The 20,231-nt window shown below is 33.9% G+C and overlaps 1 protein-coding gene across 3 annotated transcripts in view; it reads right to left on the minus strand.

The window, feature by feature from the left end:
• The window catches only part of LOC129743739 (calcium uptake protein 1 homolog, mitochondrial-like), a 68,093-nt gene that overhangs the window by 13,081 nt on the left and 34,781 nt on the right, over positions 1–20,231 (minus strand). The gene's annotated exons all lie outside the window — the stretch shown is intronic.

A 20,231-nucleotide genomic window follows, 5' to 3' on the forward strand; every position in this document is an offset into this window, starting at 1 on the left:
AAAATCCGTAGGAAATGCTGAAAACCCGTAGATTTCGAGCATCGATCCATAGCTCCGTAGCTCCGTAGAAATGCTCAAAATCCGTAGAACTACGGAGAAATCCGTAGATCTGGCAAGGCTGTCGCTGTATCGTTTTCTGTATCGTTTTTTTTACTGTTGGGCAAAAAACCAGTAATTGTTGAAAAGATTTGTAATAGTTCAAATTTTAACTTTAGATGATCACCCGAATGGAAAAACATTGTGAAAAAACTATGAATTTCATTTTCACATTACCATGGATTTTATGGTTGACACCATTAATACCATGGTACAAAAAACGATGAATGCATTGTAAAATTCATCGTTTTTGACAGTGTAATTCATGGTTTAGACCAAAATTACCATGAAAAAAGGGGGTTGTTAAGCAACTTAACCATGAAAAAATCAACTTTTTTCCATGCATTTCAAAACACAAAACTATCAAGTTCATGGTTATTACAGCTTCCAGTTTTCCTCAAGGAAACTATGAAATTCAAAGTTTTTCAATGAATTTTCATGGTTTTGAGGAAGATTAAATTCAATGTTATTTCGTGATCTTATTATAAAATTATCGTGTACAATTTTCGTTTATATAATCTTTATTGAACTAAACATATTCATATTTTTTGTAATAATTATATACACTTAAACACCTCGAGAATGCAAATTACCACATACCCGACACCATGGCTTCGTGTGAACTGGCATGAAATGAAAATGTTTCGTGTAGGTGTATGTCTTATTTGTAGAACGAGCAAACAGTTTCGCAACCGTATAAAATTCATAACATATTTAGAGTTAAGAATCTACGACAGGTATTCCGCATACGTGTAGATACCTGCCCAGCTGGCAACTGTTTGTACGTTCTTATATAATATATTCTTTAAATGCAATAATTGAACATATAGTGAAATAATCGTACCTTCTTACCAATCTTACCTCAAGACACTTGAAGCTTACCTATATCCATACTGATTTCCACCTGATCTAAAACACTGTTGTGCCATGAAACCAATCCGCATTTCTTCTTCAGCACACGTTCAAACTCTGAATTCTTCTCTTGATACTTAGGGTACGGCCACCATTCAAACAGGCATGCACGCACTCCCGCCAAACGCGATATTATAAAGGACAAATTAGGCTTTCCGCACCACGCGCAACACAAACTCTACGAGCTAGTTATCAACAACCGAATTGCAGTAACGACCGGAGTAACCATGCATTCAAGAAAACCTCGCCCCGCCTGGCTCTTTGGAAGCGATTGAACATTGCTCTTCTAATCGCATTTTGACCTTTACGTCATAGTAGGCCGTAAGCGTGTCACATCATATTTTCACTTCGTATCATTAATTTATTTACAACCAGCTTCAGATACTTTCCAACTACCACCAGTCGCGTATTTTTGTCGCATCACAGCAAGCTGTTCGGAAATTCAAAACTGCTTGTAAATTTCGGGCACCTCTCCGCTTATGATTCTCTCTTGACGTAGTTTCCGTAGCCATGATTCTTCTTAAGCCATACATATTTTGCCGAGGGCAATTTTTCTTTCAAATTTTCTATATAATTTATTAATGTCACCATTTTATAGCATCCTTTTTCACTTGCCAAAATAGGCTGGGAAGTATTCCCTTCACAATTCCCCTGGCCACACCATTACAATTACACCGTGTGTGAAGGCTTGACGAAAAAAAACGCCACCGCCACTTTTTCTTAAATTTCTTTTTGCACATAATTTTTAAGGGCTTTTTCCTCACAAAACATTCTTATGCAAAACAACCATTTCATCAGAATAATAACAAATTTCACTGTTTCCTTTGCAAGCGATTATCACGAAATTCACTACGTATTATACGATAACGCAGCTACCGGGAAATGCGTCTGTTCACAAGCGAAGCACGAGAGCAACTCCCTGTGGCGTTCATTGCAGCTGTGAGTCAAAAAAATCGCAACAAGGTCATCGTCATGATTCAAACCTTCAAAAAGGAAACCTAATTCAATCAGCGTGCCCGATTGCGTGTCCACATGAACAAAAGTTTGTCAAGCCCACAAACTGGAAACCGTACAGCGACCTACTGTGCTATCTTAAACGGATTATCATCTATATATAAGCACCACCCAGCGTGTGATGCTTTCTAGCTCATCTCACCGGTATTCATTCGGGTTTGCTGAAATTTATGTAAAAGACTTCCTGACGCTGGAAAATCACAACCAGTCTTACTGAACTATTATTGGTTTGTATTCTGCACGATTGATCCTGTAAAGTAACCCTAAAATATAAATTAACAGTAGTCTCTTCCATGAGAGTTTACGTTCGTACAATAGAGAAAACGGCTCCCTTCAAATTTTGTCTGAAAGGTTTTTTTTTTCAAATCTGGGTTGACAATCTAGCACTATCAATCAATCTAGTTAGACAAGGAATATAAATTTTCAAAACATAATCTATTACGCTTTCAAGTTGACTTTCAGAACTTTTTAACGTTTTCAAAGCTGCGTCATCGAAGGTGGTTTGGTCAGTGGAAATGCTTAAAGTAGTTGAGTTTGGTGATTCATTGCTATTAGAAATTATTTCATTACTATTCCATGATTCTCCACCACACATTTGAACAACCATGGTTGCAAGATTAAGCTTCCTGATCCCAAGCTGTTTCATCGGCCCAAGCGAAATCGTACTTGGTGTAGCTACCCTTACTGTTGTCTATGCAATGCTAGAAATCCTTGCAATCGTTCGGATCATCCATTAAATCCTCCGAGGTGCATTGGCTACTGCTGCTCGAAAGATAGTCGTTTGATCTAGCTGCGAATCGTTCATTGTAGTTTTTTGACTATCGTTTCTTGCTTCGGTTGTTTGTTGTTTATCTTCGGAACCAGTGAATCTATAGCTTGCTTTACTTATATCATACAATTCTATATGGTTACCTAGCGCTCAAAAAAAACATATTTCGAACTATATGATTCGTAATCGTGTGATCGAACATAAAATTACATGAGCTTCTCTTTCTCAGGTAAGCTTCACTTGCTTCTTTGCTGGTATTTCCACATATTGTTCCTATTTTCAACGAAAAGGAAACGTTTTCGCCTGACTGAGAATTGAAATCTAAAGCGGGACACAGACTGTTTTATCGCAATTATGCCTAGGTTGATGCTGGCATTCTCGACGTTGTCAGTACGGGCGTTTCTACTTGGTTAGTGCTGACGCGTCTGCTTTTCCTAGAGCTAGCTAATCCGCTTTTCCTAGAGCTGGCATTTCTGCCTGATTTAGAACTAGCGCCTAACTGGTTAGAACTTCTGTTTAAATCAAATGTGACATTTTCGCCTCAAATAGTGCTAGCGTGTCCGCCTGTGTTAGATCTAGCGCTCTAACGTTTGTGCTGGAGGTTCGGCCTTATGAAGTGTTGGCGTTTCCGCCTGAATAAATGCTGACGATTCCGCCTACGTGGGTGCTGGCGATTTCGCTTGTGTTAATGTTGGCGTTTCCGCCTAAGCTAATGCTGTTGTTTCCTCATACGTGAATGCTGGCGATTCCGCCTGTCTTAGTGCTGGCGTTTCCGACCGAATCAGAGCTGCCGTTTCCGCCTAAGTTGGTGCTGGCGTTTTCCGCCTACGTTAATGCTGGCGTTTCCGCCTAGGTTAGTGCTGGCGTTTCCGCCTAAGTAAATGCTGGCGTTTCCGCCTAAGTTAGTGCTGGCGTTTCCGCCTGTGTTAGTGCTGGCGTTTTCCGCCTAAGTTAACGCTGGCGTTTCCGCCTAAGTTAATGCTGGCGCTTCCGCCTGTGTTAGTGCTGGCGTTTCCGCCCAATTCAGTGCTGGCGTTTCCGCCTGTGTTAGTGCTGGCGTTTTCCGCCTAAGTTAACGCTGGCGTTTCCGCCTAGTTTTACGCTGGCGTTTCCGCCTAAGTAAATGCTGGCGTGTCCCTCTACGTGAATACTGGCAACTCCACCTGTGTTAGTGCTGGCTTCTCTGCCCAAACCAAAACTGGCGCTTCCGTTCGAACCAAAGCTGGCGTTTCCGCCTTAATCCGACGCTCTCTGCTTGTACTAAATTGAATTCATCTATTGGCCAAGATTACTTCAAATTTACGCCATATTTGAATTCTCGTCTAGAGCTGGTAATAATTCAAATTTTTCGGATAACCGACTTGTGGTACTCACCTTTTTCATAAACAAAAAAAAAACAGATACTACTTTCACCTTATCACTTACGCTTATTCATAAATTTTTTGTTATTTTCGATGCACTTTATTATCACCATCGACGCCATTTTTTTTGTAGTAACCGGAGATTTTCCTCATACCTTTTGTCAATTCATCATTCCTGGGCTCCTGGCAGGATCGCCAATGTAAAAACCTGCATGTGGCCATACGGAAAATCTCCGGTTACTTTCCACATCCTAAAGGCCTTCCGGGTAGAGGTGTGCTACCGGTCGTGCGTGTCGTATATCACTCGAAACCGTCAAAACCGAACTGGCCTGGGCTTGGTCCGAGTACGCAAACTGTCGAAGTTTTGAGTGAGAGCGAGAAGTTGGATGTGAGAGAAAGAGACGAATATCGAATCGAATTGTCGAGGGGTCACCGAATGTAAACGTTTTACCGCAATATGTAATAAAGACAAATCCATTCCTTACAGCAACCATTGGCGATGTTGAATTAATTCTACTGAGCCACGCCAGCGATCACGGAATTCGAAATGTATTTACATATTTACCTTCAATAAAAGTTAAAATAGTCATTGAACTTCGTATCGATAACCATAATATTAGACTTTTTTTTTAATTTTTGTTGGGAAAATCTGTCTGTGGAAGTAACGTTTTAAAGAAAAACTCAATGTTTTCCATATGCGGTTGGCGCAATCAAAACGATTGAGTTCCAGCTTCAATTGAATCACACAACACAACAAAAATTGAATTTTTAGTGCCGATGATTCACAGATTCCCCACCCGTTAGGCAACAAACCAAGCGGCCCTATAGCATTTATCAACAGTATTCCATCACGTGCGAAAGGATTCCCTAAATGAATGTAAATCTAATGTCAACTCAGCTCGCTCCAAAAGGCTTGGGGCCGAGGCAGTCCTATGCGATTCTAAAAATAGCACTACACGGATCCAGTTCTTTTTCAACGAACGTCCTTCCGAGGCCTCCCTTTACCCCTGCCTGGACATCAGCTATCCCAATCCACCTGAACGATGAAACGGTAGGGAGCTGCAATTTTAGTTGATATGATGTGAATGACGACGACAGCCAGAGAAGGACTGTAGAGTTGTTGATGATGACGACGACGACAACGATGATGATGGTGATGATAAGTACACAAAGCCCTATCTGGAGGGAGTCGGCTAAATTGTACCCCCGGGGAGCAAAAATGGAGCCATACCTAAAGGTGTTCCTCCAACAGAGGACTTCTCTAGTCCTACATATGCTCGGAGCAAATGGCTCATTTGAATACTGAAAGACAGCCAGGTACCTATGTATGTATGTAGCTGGCGAGGACGAGCCCACTTATTTCGATGCAATTGCTTTCAACTTTTTGATGAGTTATGAAGCGAGGGGTTCAAAGGATAATGGATACATGACATTATCTTTTCGTAGAATTTTTTAAAACTTTGGAACAATTATGCTGGAGAATCCGAAAAGGAGGCCTTATTCATCAAGTCAGGCAGGAGCCAACAATTATCCGCATAATCCATCAACTTTGAAAGGTTGGAAATGAATGCGAAATCTGTGCTATGTAAATATAGAGGATAGTTTTTAAGTTCTGATTAAAACTATTAATAAGCAGCGAGAGTACGAAAAACAAGGTTACATCGAGGTTGCCGAAAAAAAAATCTAGTTTTTGAGAAAAAAAACTCACTTTCTGTGATTTTATTCAAAAATTCTGTGATGGTTTTCTGTGATGCTTTTTCCATTAATTTCATTGAAAACTCATGTTAAAATGGGTATTTTTAACATTTTTTTTGGAAAAAAATCATTGACATTACCAATCATATCATACTTTTCTTTTTCAAGGCATGAAGTCTAAACTTTATATTGACCAAAAAATTTATAATTTTGAAAATCCATTCAAAATTACAAAATTCTGTGAAATCTGTGAAAATTTAAAAATTCTGTATTCTGTGACACAGATTCAGTGATGAAAATTTTCTCAAAATTCTGTGAAATTACAGATTTTTCTGTGATTTCGGCAACCTTGATACATCGTACATACCTTGAATTAGAATATCAGGAACACGAAATTGAGATGTGGAATTGAAGTATAATGACTCGAAATACTACAATCAGCTCAATAATGTGTTTGTCTAAATTATATTGGTCCAGTAAAAGCGTCAAACATTAGGTAATGTTGTTAAAAAAAACCGTTCGATTTTGATACCAAATTGAGTGGGACCTCTAATTCAGTTATATATTTCATACAGATACCTCTTTTGATTATCTGCTCAATGGCTTGTGATATAGCTCAGTTGGCAAGTCTGTTGTCTCCTGAGCCGATGTCCGCGAGTTCGAGCCCAAGAGTAAACATCGAACACAGTTGTACCGGATAGTTTTTCAATAACGATCCGCCAACTGCAACGTTGATAAAGTCGCGAATGCCATAAAGATGGTAAAACGACTATAATCGAAACAAAAAAAAAAAAAAATTATCTGCTCAAAATTAGTTAAAGTGTGGAACCCAGTAAACATGAAATCGTATAAAAAATGATAACTTAAGTCGTTTGCAATGGTGTTGCAAATAACAATTTCAACTGCATAATGAAAAGATAGTTTAAAACAGAGTTGCAAGATTTCAGATAATCATTTGAAATTGATACTCACCGTGATGAGTATCAATTAAGCAGCACAATGAATTTCGTTGTGATGCTCAAAACTTTCGATGTCAAACGAAATTCACTGAGCATCACATCTAGAAATAAATCAGAAATCCAGAATCCCATTAGAGAAATCTTCAGCTATATTCCCCACTTTTTCCCCTACTATTTTTTGACGACAGTTAAATTTGTAACGAATCTATGGAATATTTGAATGTATCATATAATGTGATTAGCTTTCCACACTATCGACACGCAAAGTTGAAAGACTCCAAACGCTTTGATATAAAAAAAAAGAGCGCTTTAATGATTGGAGTTTATTGAAACTTTTTAATAACGAAAGTGTTAAAGCTCGTGGTACCTATGTTTTAAAAAGTGTCTATGTACACAACACACTACCTTATAAATGTTGAGAACAACACTTTAATTTTATAATATTATTTGCAAATACGGCGCTTTGGTACTAAACAATTTATAACATAATTTAATAGTCAAGAAGACTTAAATAAAAAAAAATATAAAATTCAGTCGTTGACGTTTTGTTGGTTTTCAAAATTAAAAGCAACAACATAATATGGGATTAAAAGCAACATTTCTAATCGGTTTTCTGGCTATTTGAAATCAGTAAAATATGCATAGAGCAAAGCATAGAATACATTAATAGAAAATCGATATTTGTTTTAACTCTCAAGGACAGATTTTTACAAAAAAAAAAGATTAAAACTCAGATTTTTTTTAGGTTTTTTTTGTATTTTTTCGGTTGTTGACATACAAAAAAAAATAACATATGTTGAACTGTAATATGATCACAGTCATAAAATTTCATGCGGTCCCTTCCACAACATGCTCTGAAATGTTGTGTACGAGTGAAGGACATCTAAATTCGGAAATATTAATAAAGATCATGTATTCTAACAAATATGCATCTATTCATTCAGAATTAAAACCTACTTTTTTATATCCACTAAATGAAAAAATAGAAGCCGTGACGTCAGTGATAAGCTGTCCTTTGTTTCAACTTTTATTTAAAGCTCTTTTCAAGCGATCTTTTTTTAAACGTCCTTGGTCCTTGACATCCCTTCTCTGTTCCAAACTACTCATTGGTAGTGCAATTTTTTGCCGAATTTTTGGCAGTAATAGTCACTTAGAGACTGTAAAAGATCCGGAGCAACCGTAGAGAAAACCAATTTTCGAAACCAATCTTAACATTCCCGATTTCACAAAAACCACTTCAAAATTATGTACTAGGCTGTGAATGATCAATTAACAGTATAAACTAGCCATTTTAATAAAATTGAACAGTGTTTTTTCCAAGGGTTTCACGAATTTCTTCTAAAGTTCATTTTTAAACGTACTCAAAAATCGTTAAAAAAAATCCAGCTATGATAATTAAAGAACAATTCATTTCTGATGCATGTGTCTAAAAGCTCATAAGATAATAATCAAAAAATTAGAAGTAAGGCCGCTTAACAAAAGAAGCGACTTTACAATTACTCCAAATGGTAGTACAGTAATATTTGATCAATCTTAATATTCAATGGCACATTATTATTTCTGTCATATTTTTTTTCTATTTAGAATTCTATAAATCTTCTGGAAACGCTCTTAATAGAATAAGTGAATTTATCGGACATTAGATAGGCTGGTATGAATCATATCCTACTTTTTGGTGCAACGATCATGTTTTCTACTTCAGAAATTTCCCACAGGGAATTTCAAACATCACGCGAGTCGAGATAATATTTGAAAAAGATCTGTGAGCCGGGGCAAATAAAACCGGCTTTCCTTCTCTTGAAAAAGAAAATCGTTAAAATGCATAAAAAATCATTAAAATGTCTTTTTTTAAATTGAAATAAAAAAGATTAACCGTTAGGATAGAAGCTACAAACCGCCGCTTTCATTTGAAAGGGAAAATTTTGATATTTCTTTATTACTTTTTATTTGGTTCATAAATGCTTTTCATATGTGGTCGATTCCAGCCGGTTGCATAAGCTGGGATGCCATGCGTTTTAATTGGAATGGTTTTTCGTTGGTAACAATCTTTTTTTAATTTTTATTTTTTTAAATTTAATTTGTTTGGAAGATTAAAAAACTATTTTCTTCATTTATATTAAAACTCTACATAGCTACCTATAAATTTCAGCTTCGTTTTTAAGGTTGCCGCTACAAGTAAAAGCAAAGCATAGCTCGAATGCTTTAATAAAATCATAAAACTTTTTCTGCAAAATTGACGAAAAACTTTCGGTAATTCAAAGATACTAAATTTGTAAAATTAGACCCGGTGGATCCTTATAATTTTAATTCTGAATTTTAGTGTTTCCCAGCTTAGTTGTCTTTGCGGTACTTTTTGTGTTAATATTTATAATAATCAAATATTTGGCTATTCAGATTATGCTATATTTTTTTTATAGTTTCTTGTAATGTCCAGAAGATTTTAGATGTTTTTTTTTCTGGCAAGCACATTAAGCCATTGGGTTTTTTTTTGAAGAATTTTGAGCTTGGGCATTTCAATGTTTGCGGTTCTTTTCCATCATTGCAAAACTTTGCATCAACGTTTTTAAGAGATTTAAAAGTACATTACTGTAGGAAATACAATTTCATAACTTGCATGTCTTAAATCCTCTGAATACGAGCGAGACTCATCAACATATTTGGACATAAAAACTTTGCTCATTCTGTAAAACTTTCATTAAACTAAGACATAAAAAATATTATAATCAGATTCTTACAAGTCATGATAATACATTCTTCAGGAAGATGTTTTAAAATCAAAACTTTCATTCACAACCAACGTTAACGTTTCACACTGAGATTCAAAAAGGAAGAATCTCACTCGATAAAATATTAACTGAACGAGATTTTGCAACTTTGCTTAAGACATAAATAAAACAAAAAAACAAATTCTTATCATCAACCTGATTGTACTGAGCTTTTAATAGTAAGTTCTCTATAAAAATGTTTAAAAAAGTATAACTGGCCTTTAACATTCATCAAGTATAACTGACAGTTTTTAAAAAGTCGTGGTATGTTCAGCTTTTTCTGAACTATAAAACTTGTTTCATTGTTCAAGAGCTTGCACAAATATTATTCCATGGCATCTCTGCCTTCCAAAAAGTAGTTTTTCTGCTCGTGATTCTCAGTCTGAGAAAGCGTTGACATTCAAGACAAGAACCGTTTGTGATACTCACGATGAGATTACCTAGCATCACACTGAGATTCAAAAAGGGAAAATCTCACTCAAAAAAATCTCAATCTCATGAGATTTCGCAACCTTGGTTTAAAATGTCATCTGAAGTCAGTTTAAATCGGATATGATAGGAAGTCTACCATGTTTGTAAATTTTGATATGATTTCGCTACCGCGCGGGCTTCAAGTGAAAAAATTATCGTCATGTTCTCTCTGGAACCAGCAGTACATCCAGATGAATAAAAATCATATGGTAATTGAGTCATATTGACCAGTGAGAGAACTCGAAAATATTGTCGCTGCCAACGACATGAAGGCTATGAGAGCAAAATCTTGCGCTGTCTTGCATTGTTCCGATCGGGACGAATGAGGTGTCGGATAATGGTGTAGTTTTCGTCGGTTTAGAAAGCAATGAAAATTATGTAGTTATGTATATTGCCTCCACTTTAGTAGGCAAATGCTGTTTTTTCAACTTTCATACAATCATTCTATAATGTATACGGAATGTATATCAAAACAGCATAAGAATATACAGCTACAAAAAGGTTTGCTGGGAAGCAGGATAATTTTTAGGACACTTTAAAAATTTATTGCGATCGCATATGCCTTCTAGTAAACTCCAAACAAGCCGTAAAATATCTTTGAAGTACAAGCTAAATCATGTTTGGAAAAGTAAAAGGCATTTAATCTACTTAAATAGATAAAAACAATTCACTTAAATACAGTTTCAGATTGAATTGGATACTTTGTTATTCCAAATGAACTCGTTTTCGGTCACGCTATTTGGGTGATAACAGACACTTTAAAAATTCACCTCAATAGGGAACAAGCTTCACAAGCTACAGACCTTCCTGGCCTAAAGTCCGTTGTAGAAAAAAGGCAACCTGTTTTGGATCGAATTATCCGTCTTGTTTTATTTTTTTCAATTCATTTTAAGTTGAAAAATAAAACAAAAAATCATACCGCAAACGAAATGCAGCTTTATTGCCTCCATGCAATAGGAAAAGCAGTCCACCGGAAAGCAACAGGAGAGTGATAGAGGCGTCCAAAAATAAGGATACGAAATCACGTTTCGTCACGCCGTGTCACTCACAAATTCACAGATGGCTGTATCTAGTCACGATATATACCTGATTACACTCGGTCCGAACTATTGCTGTCGTTGCCGTTTGTTGTTGGTGTGCCAAATTGCACGCGAGTGCGATTTTTTAGATTGGTTTTTGCAATTCTATTGTTGTTGTTGTGAAGTGGGTGGTGAAATATGGTAATCGATTTATGACCTGTCGGCAGTCATTCTAATACGATTGGTTTATAATTGGATTTCAATTTGGTTTCAAAGTGGCTATTGGTTTTATGGTTCCAATCAAATTTGAGACCTATAAATGTTGAATTGCTCTTTTGAAGTGCACTCTTAGGTTTATTCGGATTTTTTTTCAAAAAAACCAAACGTAAATTTCAAAATAAACAGAATCAAAAAGCAACTGACTAACCTGTCCAGGTGAATAAATGATGCAACAAATCGTTGGGGGTTAAGCGCAATTTACTCGATTCTGGATCCTGAAATAGTTCGCTGCCCGAGGGCCTTGAATGTCACTTTCTATTTTTTACACTGCACTTCCCTACAGCACAGGGGTGAAAAATGGTCGACCGGAAAGTAAGTCATTTTATGTCCTTCTGTGATTGAATGTCCTTTTGCTGCACGTTGGTAGGATCTACTGGTGTAGTGCAAGCAAATGAATACAGGAAAAAAAATAGCACCAGAATTTTTAGAGTTCAACTCGTCCTTTGGACGACTGGATAAGTTTTTTTTTCTTATTTTTATGTTACTTACAGCTGTAAGTATTTACATTACATTTGTGTATGGCTCTCCATCAATTATAGGATTTTTGGACAAAGCTGTCACATATTAAGGGCACTCATATATTTGGGCACAACTTAGACGTTGTTTGCGGCATAACACTTCAAGACGTTTCGGAAATGATAGAGCCGAAAAATTGTAAAAAGTTTTTCTAAGCATTCCTATAAATCAAATCCATGGATTCTAATCTTCAGCATGGCGAGCCACGAGAATTAGCGAGGTATCTATTTATTGAGAGACAGATGTACCTCCCAGGCAGAATTGCATTTGGTATATTACACTGTTGCTTCTGCAGTTTCTCAGGGAAGTCGTATGGGTTCTATATATTTACTAATAGACATTTAGACTGTTTATCACAACATTAGGATCTCGAAATGCTTATGCTTTGGTGCCATTCAGATGCGGTTGAAGTAAATCTCAAATACCGTTAATTTTTTACGTTATCCAGAATAAGGTTGGCATATTGTCCGATTTTATTAGGCCAATCAAACAAAAAAAAACGTGTAGTAAAAAAATTTTGAGCAAGCTTTATGAAAGTTTCATGAGAGGTTTTTTGGAAGCCTAAAATACGATTCCGAATCTGTCGACGAATTTTGATAAAAACATTTTTGTTCAATTTTTTTATTGGTTTTTGTTGAGCAATTCCTGGGTTTTCCCAAAATTTACCCGGATATTGCCCAGATTTTTGGTCAATTCTGAAATCAAATTCCCGGATTTTGTAAGGATTTCATATAAAATTGCACGGGTTTGTTCGGCCTGACACTTTGAAGTTTCTTTACAGATTAGAACGACCTTCTGTTCAGCTCACAAGTAATCGTTTAATCAGCAAAAACAAAAAAAAAATCTCTCCTTTCCTCGCTTACTTCGGTCACCACCAGCCAATGTGGTGCTGCCGGTTTCTATTCCATGTTAGTTTCTAAGTTGTTCTGCTTAGTTGAAATTTCCATATAAATTAAACATTTCAACAATTTCCAAACTGTTCGTTCACATTTCACATTCATGAAATGGAGGACATGTTAAAAAAAAGGCTATTCAAGGAACTGTTTTGGAACTTCAAGTCCAAGGAATGCTATTTGAGACCCAATTTGAAACTTTGATACTGAATTGATGCAATTGACATGTCACAAAAAGGCTAATTAAGGATTTTTTTTTGGAATTTCAAGTCTAAAGAAGTCTATTTGAAGCCCTATTGGTAACTTCAGCACTGAGTGATGTGATTGATGTGTCACAAAAAGGCAATTTGAGGAACATTTTGTAACTCTTATGTTCGCATTTGAAAAAAATCGGTACCAATTCCCTTTGGATCCTTTGTTCAGCGAAATTCGAACTTTCTCGCGAAATCTCTCGTTATGAATGTAATTTATGAAAGAAAATAACACACTTTTTGTTGAATAATAGGAAATTCGAAGACATTTTTAAATTATTTATTTTTCTAGATATTCTTCACATCAGCGCAAGGTTACCACAGATATATTTAAGGATTTCATTTTGCGTTTGTAAAAAATAATGTGTGAATATTTTTGTAATTTGCTTTCATTACATTATTTCCAATTCTTCGAAACGTTTAGATAAAAACAACAAAGAAGAACATCATTTTTGTGCCTAAGCTGATTTTGGAAGATTTGGTCTTCATGTATTCAGAACATTTGTCAGATGTTGATTATCAACGCTAATTTTAAAGATATGGCTTGTGGAAATTTATTATTGGTCAGTTTTGGGTGAAATCGTTCTTTGATAACCGGTAAACTTATAAACCTACATGAAAACTGAAAGCTGATTATAAATCAATTTGCTATCCTTCATCCAATCAAGGATTCAAATCGTGTAAAGTTATTTTGTTTCAGAGATACATCGCTTAAGAAAAATCTACAATTCTACAAATTTTGAATAGCTAAAGTTACATCTTTTCCAGAATTCATTTGAAAAAGCCTTTAAGTGTTTTATATTAAATATTTAAACTCATTCAAAATTATTTGGCTTATCGTTTTAAAAATATCAATGATTCAGTTTAGTTTAAATCTTGTTTAAAATTCCTTCAAAATTTCCGTTTTTTGACAGATTTGAAAAAAAACTAGAAAAAAAATTCAATCACTTTTTCTCAGTAAAAAATTTATCGCAGTTTTAGGAATATATCTTGAATTAAAAACTTCATTTTCAAAATATTGGTGGTGTTCTACAGTTTTGCCAAAAAAATTGCATAAATTTGTTCAATAAATTTATACATACCTATTTTTTTAAAATATCAGTACCGAAAAATTGTTCAAATTAGCTCTTTTAATATATTGCCTAGTGCAGGGATCAGCAACCTTTTGAGTCAGAAGAACCAAAAACTTAAAATTTTCAAAATTTTCGATTTTAAAGAACCACATTAAAGATTAATTATTTATGTTTAAAATAAAAACAAAATATATAAATGATCAATGAACATAAGATTTACGAAAAAAAAACTTCAACATCGTTAGAGTTTATTCTTATTCTTGGATATTTTTTTTAAATTTGTTTCTGACTACCATTAAGGATTCTCTTTTAGATCGTCAACTCTTCTAACACGGTAATTTTTTTTTATAAATTTGAATGCGTTTTTCAAATACCGTGTCAAGAAAACTTAATATCCCTATCAAGCTTAAATGAATACTTTGTATAGTGATAAAGTGAAAGATTTTAACATTTAACATAAGCAGAATATTTATAATTCCTTCGGCAAAAAAAAATCTTTTAAAATAACAAAGAAAGAGGAAATAACTTGTCTTAAAATTGTCAAACAAATTTATGACAATTTCCCAGATTTAGCTAATAGAATGGAGTAAAATTTAACTGATATAAATGTAGCCGAAAATGTAAATCGTCAAAAATTATGCTCCTGATAACTGGTTACAGATGTCATCAAAAATTAAGAATTTTCAAAAGTCGAACGTACCGAACTTTATGCATCTGTAAAATTTAAAAAATCTCATTTTATGTCACATGCTGTTCTTCGGTGTTGTAGGTCCAATTGAATGAAGAATGCAATTCAATACATTGTAGATTATTCATCAATGCTTGCTAAAGCTTATATTACTGGAATAAAAATCAGTGGTTGAAACCAGTATGAATCTATAATAGTGTGATTTTGTTATCTCCATTGGAAATTTGTGAAAAATAATAAAGAAACAGTACATTTTAACTGGCAAGTGAATTCAAGGATACTTTTAAAGTAACGAAACAAAAATAAATAAAAATATATCAACGGTTATTACCTAACTCTTAAACAAAACGGTAAACAATATGTCCTTTACTGAAACTTCGAACAAAATTTGTGTGGCCTTGGTAAATCTAGGCTGCAACACTTGAAATTTTTTATGTGTTCAAAGACTCAAAGTTACATTTTTTTAATACATACATACATTTAATTATTCAAAAAAAAAATGCTTCTAGGTGTAAAGGTAGGCTTGCCAGATACTTTCAGAAAAAAGCGGGACATTTCATGAAAAAAAGCGGGACATAGCCGAAAAAATCGGGACATTTTAGAAACTCTTCAAAAAGCTTAATTGTATAGCTAAATTTAAACATATACCAACGTCAGTTTTTCCTACATGACTTTTATTCACAAGGTTTTCGTCATATGCATCGTTTTTTCCATGGTTCTCACTAATTAACACATTTTTTTAGGGAAAATATTTCAAGTCGTACATGTTAACGACGGATTTCATACCACGTAAAAAACTTTTGTTCAATTTGTATAAAATATGTTTGTTTGGTATTTTGTTTAAAAATTTGAAAATACAAGAAAGCTTCAAATTTCATATAATTTGGACAATTGAGTCAAAAAAGATGGTGTTAAATATAAAATAATTTAATTAAGATTTCTGCGAAAAAACTATAATAATCTAAAACTATTTGGAAGCAACCTCAACAATATTTTCTTCATACATCGATTGGACGTGCTCCAAGAAGGCTAACTGGATCAGAATATTACTGTAATAGTAAGGACTTATGATTTATTCAGTATTGCCTTATATAAACTATGAAAAAGGCTGCTTATTTGTAAAAAGACGTATTTGAGATTTTCTGTGTTAAACCAATGAATTCAAATTGAAACTTACATTTGATTTCTTTCAGTTTAAATCAGTGAACTTCATACAAATTGTCCGAGAAAAAAAGCGGGACATTTTGAGGAAAAAGCGGGACAGCGGGACATTCAACAAAAAAGCGGGACATGTCCCGCTTTTGCGGGACGGATGGCAACCCTATGTAAAGGTCAATTTAATTATTAGTTTCAAGTATTTAGCTAAGGTTGTCAAAAAATTTTCAGCATGCATCTGAGTCGGACATATCTGAGCTATTTTATCTAAAAACCTGGCAAAATCCAGGCATTTAATATCAAAATCCGTGCAAATCTGGGCAAATTTGGTTAAAACCCAGTGATTACAAAAATCCCGAAAAAACTTGAAAAAAAAATTTCATCAAATTTTAGAATCAGAAGATTCTAAATCGTATTTAAGTCTTTCATTTCAATGAAATAAATTAAAAAAAAACAACACAATTTGTTTTTTAGTTTGATTTGAGAACGAGACTGAGAACAGACCCGGGTAAAATCTTATCTAACAATTTCAAAAAATGCATGCGAATTTATGTTCGCTAAAACAAGTTGAAACTTTGGAATTTCGAAAAAATTGTGAATTATCTGGGAGAAAATCTGGCAATTTTCCTCCGGCCAACCGGATCGGGCATTTCCCATTTTTTTCTTAGGAAATCCGGTTCTATATCCATATACATTTAATTAACATTCTCACCTTCAAATAAATAGGATTGGATTGAAGCAGTCTATCCAATATTTTTATGTTGTTTCACGTGAAAGTTTTAAATATTCAAAAAAAATTATTGCGAGTGCTTAAATATAAAAATTTCTGTGGGTTACGTTGTTTAATAACAAAACAGAGGCTATGAAAGAACTACTTCATTGTTAATGATAAACTTTGATTACCTATCCTGTTAACTACAGCTCAACTTTTGTGTTCGATTGATTAAAAAAAAATACACGCTTTTTGGAAATAAATATGTTTTATCTTATTTGATTTTAATTTCTGTTGTTTGAAAACAACAGTTATTCTTTGCATTTACGATTAGTGATAATATAAATCTTGATCTCTATGTTGAGGCTTCAAAAACAGTGAAAAGCTAACAATTTAAAATTAGGATTCTTAAAATGCTATTTTGCCATTTGGTCCTTTCCGTTTGTTCCTACAGCAGATTATTATTATTATTATTATTATTTATTTGAGACCTTTTAACCACCCGAGTTACTCGGGTCTACCCTACAGCAGATGCAATTTTAAAATTTTATTTTTGACCCATGATAGTGTCAGGTCACTTGAATCAATTATTGGTTTTGCACGATTTTTTTTAAATATTTCATTCAAAAATATATACTTGCGCATAATATTTGGCAGTGAGATAAAGAGCCGCAGTTGTATTCTAAAAAGCCGCAGCCGACCTATGGCTTAGTGAAATTAAAAATCATCAAATGAAGCATTAATTTCTGATAGTACAAGGCAGATAAATCACATTTTTTCGACATGCATAAAATTTAAGAGCTGATTTTAACTGATTCGGGAATGCTGAATCCAAATATCCATTCAATTTCATTATTTCTGCTCTCGTTTCCAAGATTCAAGGCTAATATTTGAAAATGTTAGAAAATCATTTAATGAATTTGTGTCCTTTTTTCTTTAAGATACCGTAAAATAGAATAAAAAAAATACATTTGTTTTCTTATTGATTTTTTCTTATAAATCTAAGAAAATCCAGGAATTTGCTGGAATTTTGAAGAAATTTCATAGCGAAATGATGTTTGCAGTCTTAAATTAACGTGTTAAATAATTTAAAATTTTTAAATATAAAAAACTTCAAAACGTTTGTTGTAACGTCAGAAATAATTAGATTTATTTTTTTCAATTAAATTTTCAAAAAATTGTAAAATTTTTGAAATCTCAGAAAACTTAGTTTCATCTAATTTTTTGTTCTAAATAAGAATAATAAATATGAATCAAAGATGCTGGATTGATTTTTTGATAAATTTTGAAATAAAACGATATTGGTTAAAAATGATAAAGTAAATAAATTGCCTAAAAATATTTTGTTTGATAAATGAAATAATTTCCATCAATATGTTTTTTTTTAGTAGAACAAAATTTGTTGGTAATCACAAGATAAAACATCTGTGAGTTTTTCAGCGAAAAATGGGTTCTAGAAGGTTAATTTTCCAAAGCATTGTATATTTGAGACTAGAAAATCTAGACAAAATAAAGATACTTCAAAAAATGAAAAGAGGATGAAAAGATTCAAATTCAGTTTTGAGTCCCTATGTACTAAAACCTGACAAAATATCAAAAGCTACATCTAAGAAAAACATGAAAAAATTAGAAAAGGACCAATGAACACTTTGGTACCGTCAGAAATGTTAAGTCCATATTTTTTTTTAGTAAAATAGCTATTGACAGTTAAGTCTACAACAATTTAAATTAAGTAATTTAGCCCATGTGGTACGCAAATTTCCAAAAATCTAATAAAGTTTCCTTTACAATAAAGTTTGTCGTAGAACTAAAGTGGTATGTTATCATAAAACTAGACTTCTGTAAATTTATGAGCGAAAAAAAATGGAGTTTTTAAGGTTTAAAATTAAATAATGATTGTTAAAGATAGATGAGAAAGTTAGACGACCGATATAAGTCATGTAGTATAGATGACTACTAATGTAACGTGTACGTGTACGTGTACAAAATTTGGTGACAAACCTTTCAAGTGATTTAAAAAAGCGTCCTATAGATAAGCTCATTGACAAAATGTTTTGGGCAGTGTCGAGAAAAATCCACGAAAATGCCAGTGGGAGGCTCAAAAACAGCTGGAAATCAGCAATTCGACCAAAGTCCATTTGGTAAATTGTTTGAGGAGTCCTAGAGGATCTAACAGTTAGCTAAAATTTGAATTAAGGAATGTGAGAGGTTTTATCAAGCGAAATTCAAAAATTTCAATAGGGGATCAATTTTTCTGACTAGTTCGTCTAGCTGACTTATAATCAGACCTGGCTTTTACAAAGTATAAAAGCTGCCCAACGGTAAAATAAACAAAATAAGGTGGTCAAATCGTGCGCAAAATATTTGGACCGTTTGTGAGAAGAAATATTGATTTTTTTTTAACAGCAAATCCATCTCTTTTGCGGGCACCTGGCAGGTTTCCAGCCAAATACTTTTCGTTGAAATGTCTCGCCTGAATTTTCCGGCAATAAACAAGGAGAAAAAATTGAAAAATTTGATACTTGAGGAGGCTGATGATCTGTTGAAGCTGCAATTCAGTTGATGTTTCTTAATGATTGACACGATGAATGACTAAATATACAAATGGCCTTCAAATGCGACCGTTTTCCTTGCATAGCACTCCCATAGCTCCTAGAAATTTGATACTCTGCTTTGTTTGAATCTGGAATCGTGCCATTAATACGCGAAAACTGTGTAGCAGTGATGAAAATTCATATACGTTGTTTTTATGCCGAAGGAGGACAATCTGCCAAATTTACCGTAACTTAGACTAAATAAAAAGTTTTGAATAATTTTGAAGGTTAAACATTAGGAAACAGAAAGCATAATTAAAATAGCATTGATTTGGAAAAAAGTGTACATTACAGATGGCGCACGTGACACCTAATAATTAAAGTCGATGAACCATTTGACAGAACGTCACAAAAATTTGCACATTTGTAAAAATAACATTACGAAGCAGCTTCGCTGAAAATTTAATCAATTTCCATCCATGCATACAAAAGTTATTCACAAAATAAAATATTGTATTTTTTAGAATACACTCCTTACCATAAAAAAAACATTCATGCGATTCAGTGTTGAAAAGTGAACATTTCAACACTTTAAACAGTATCGATAAGTGCTACTTTTCAGCACTGAATTCAGTGTCGAAATAGTTATTTATGCAACAAGTTGCAAAAATTGGATTTTTCGGCACGAGCCGTAGTTGGACTTTAAAATAGAGAGCCGAAAAAATCAAGTTTTTTAACGTGACTCAATTTTATGCAAATTCGAAAAAATCCCATGAAAATTCATTAATTAACCAACAAAAGCGTATCTCAACAAATAACAACATATGGAAACCCATGCCAACACCCGACAACTTATGATCAAGTAGGTCATGGAATGTACATTTCGACATTGAAGCACTGACCATACTGACTGGACACTCGATTTCGTTTTCTGGATAATTTTTCCAGAAAAAAAAAACAAAAAAAAATCATTTTTCTAACAGTACGCAATGTCGATTCCAGAGTGCGTATCGATCGATTTGAAGAAATGCTATCCCAGTTAGGAAATGCCACCCAACTTTAAAAATAA

This window comes from Uranotaenia lowii, chromosome 2 (assembly GCF_029784155.1).
Source record: "Uranotaenia lowii strain MFRU-FL chromosome 2, ASM2978415v1, whole genome shotgun sequence".
In the NCBI taxonomy this organism is placed as follows: domain Eukaryota; kingdom Metazoa; phylum Arthropoda; class Insecta; order Diptera; family Culicidae; genus Uranotaenia; species Uranotaenia lowii.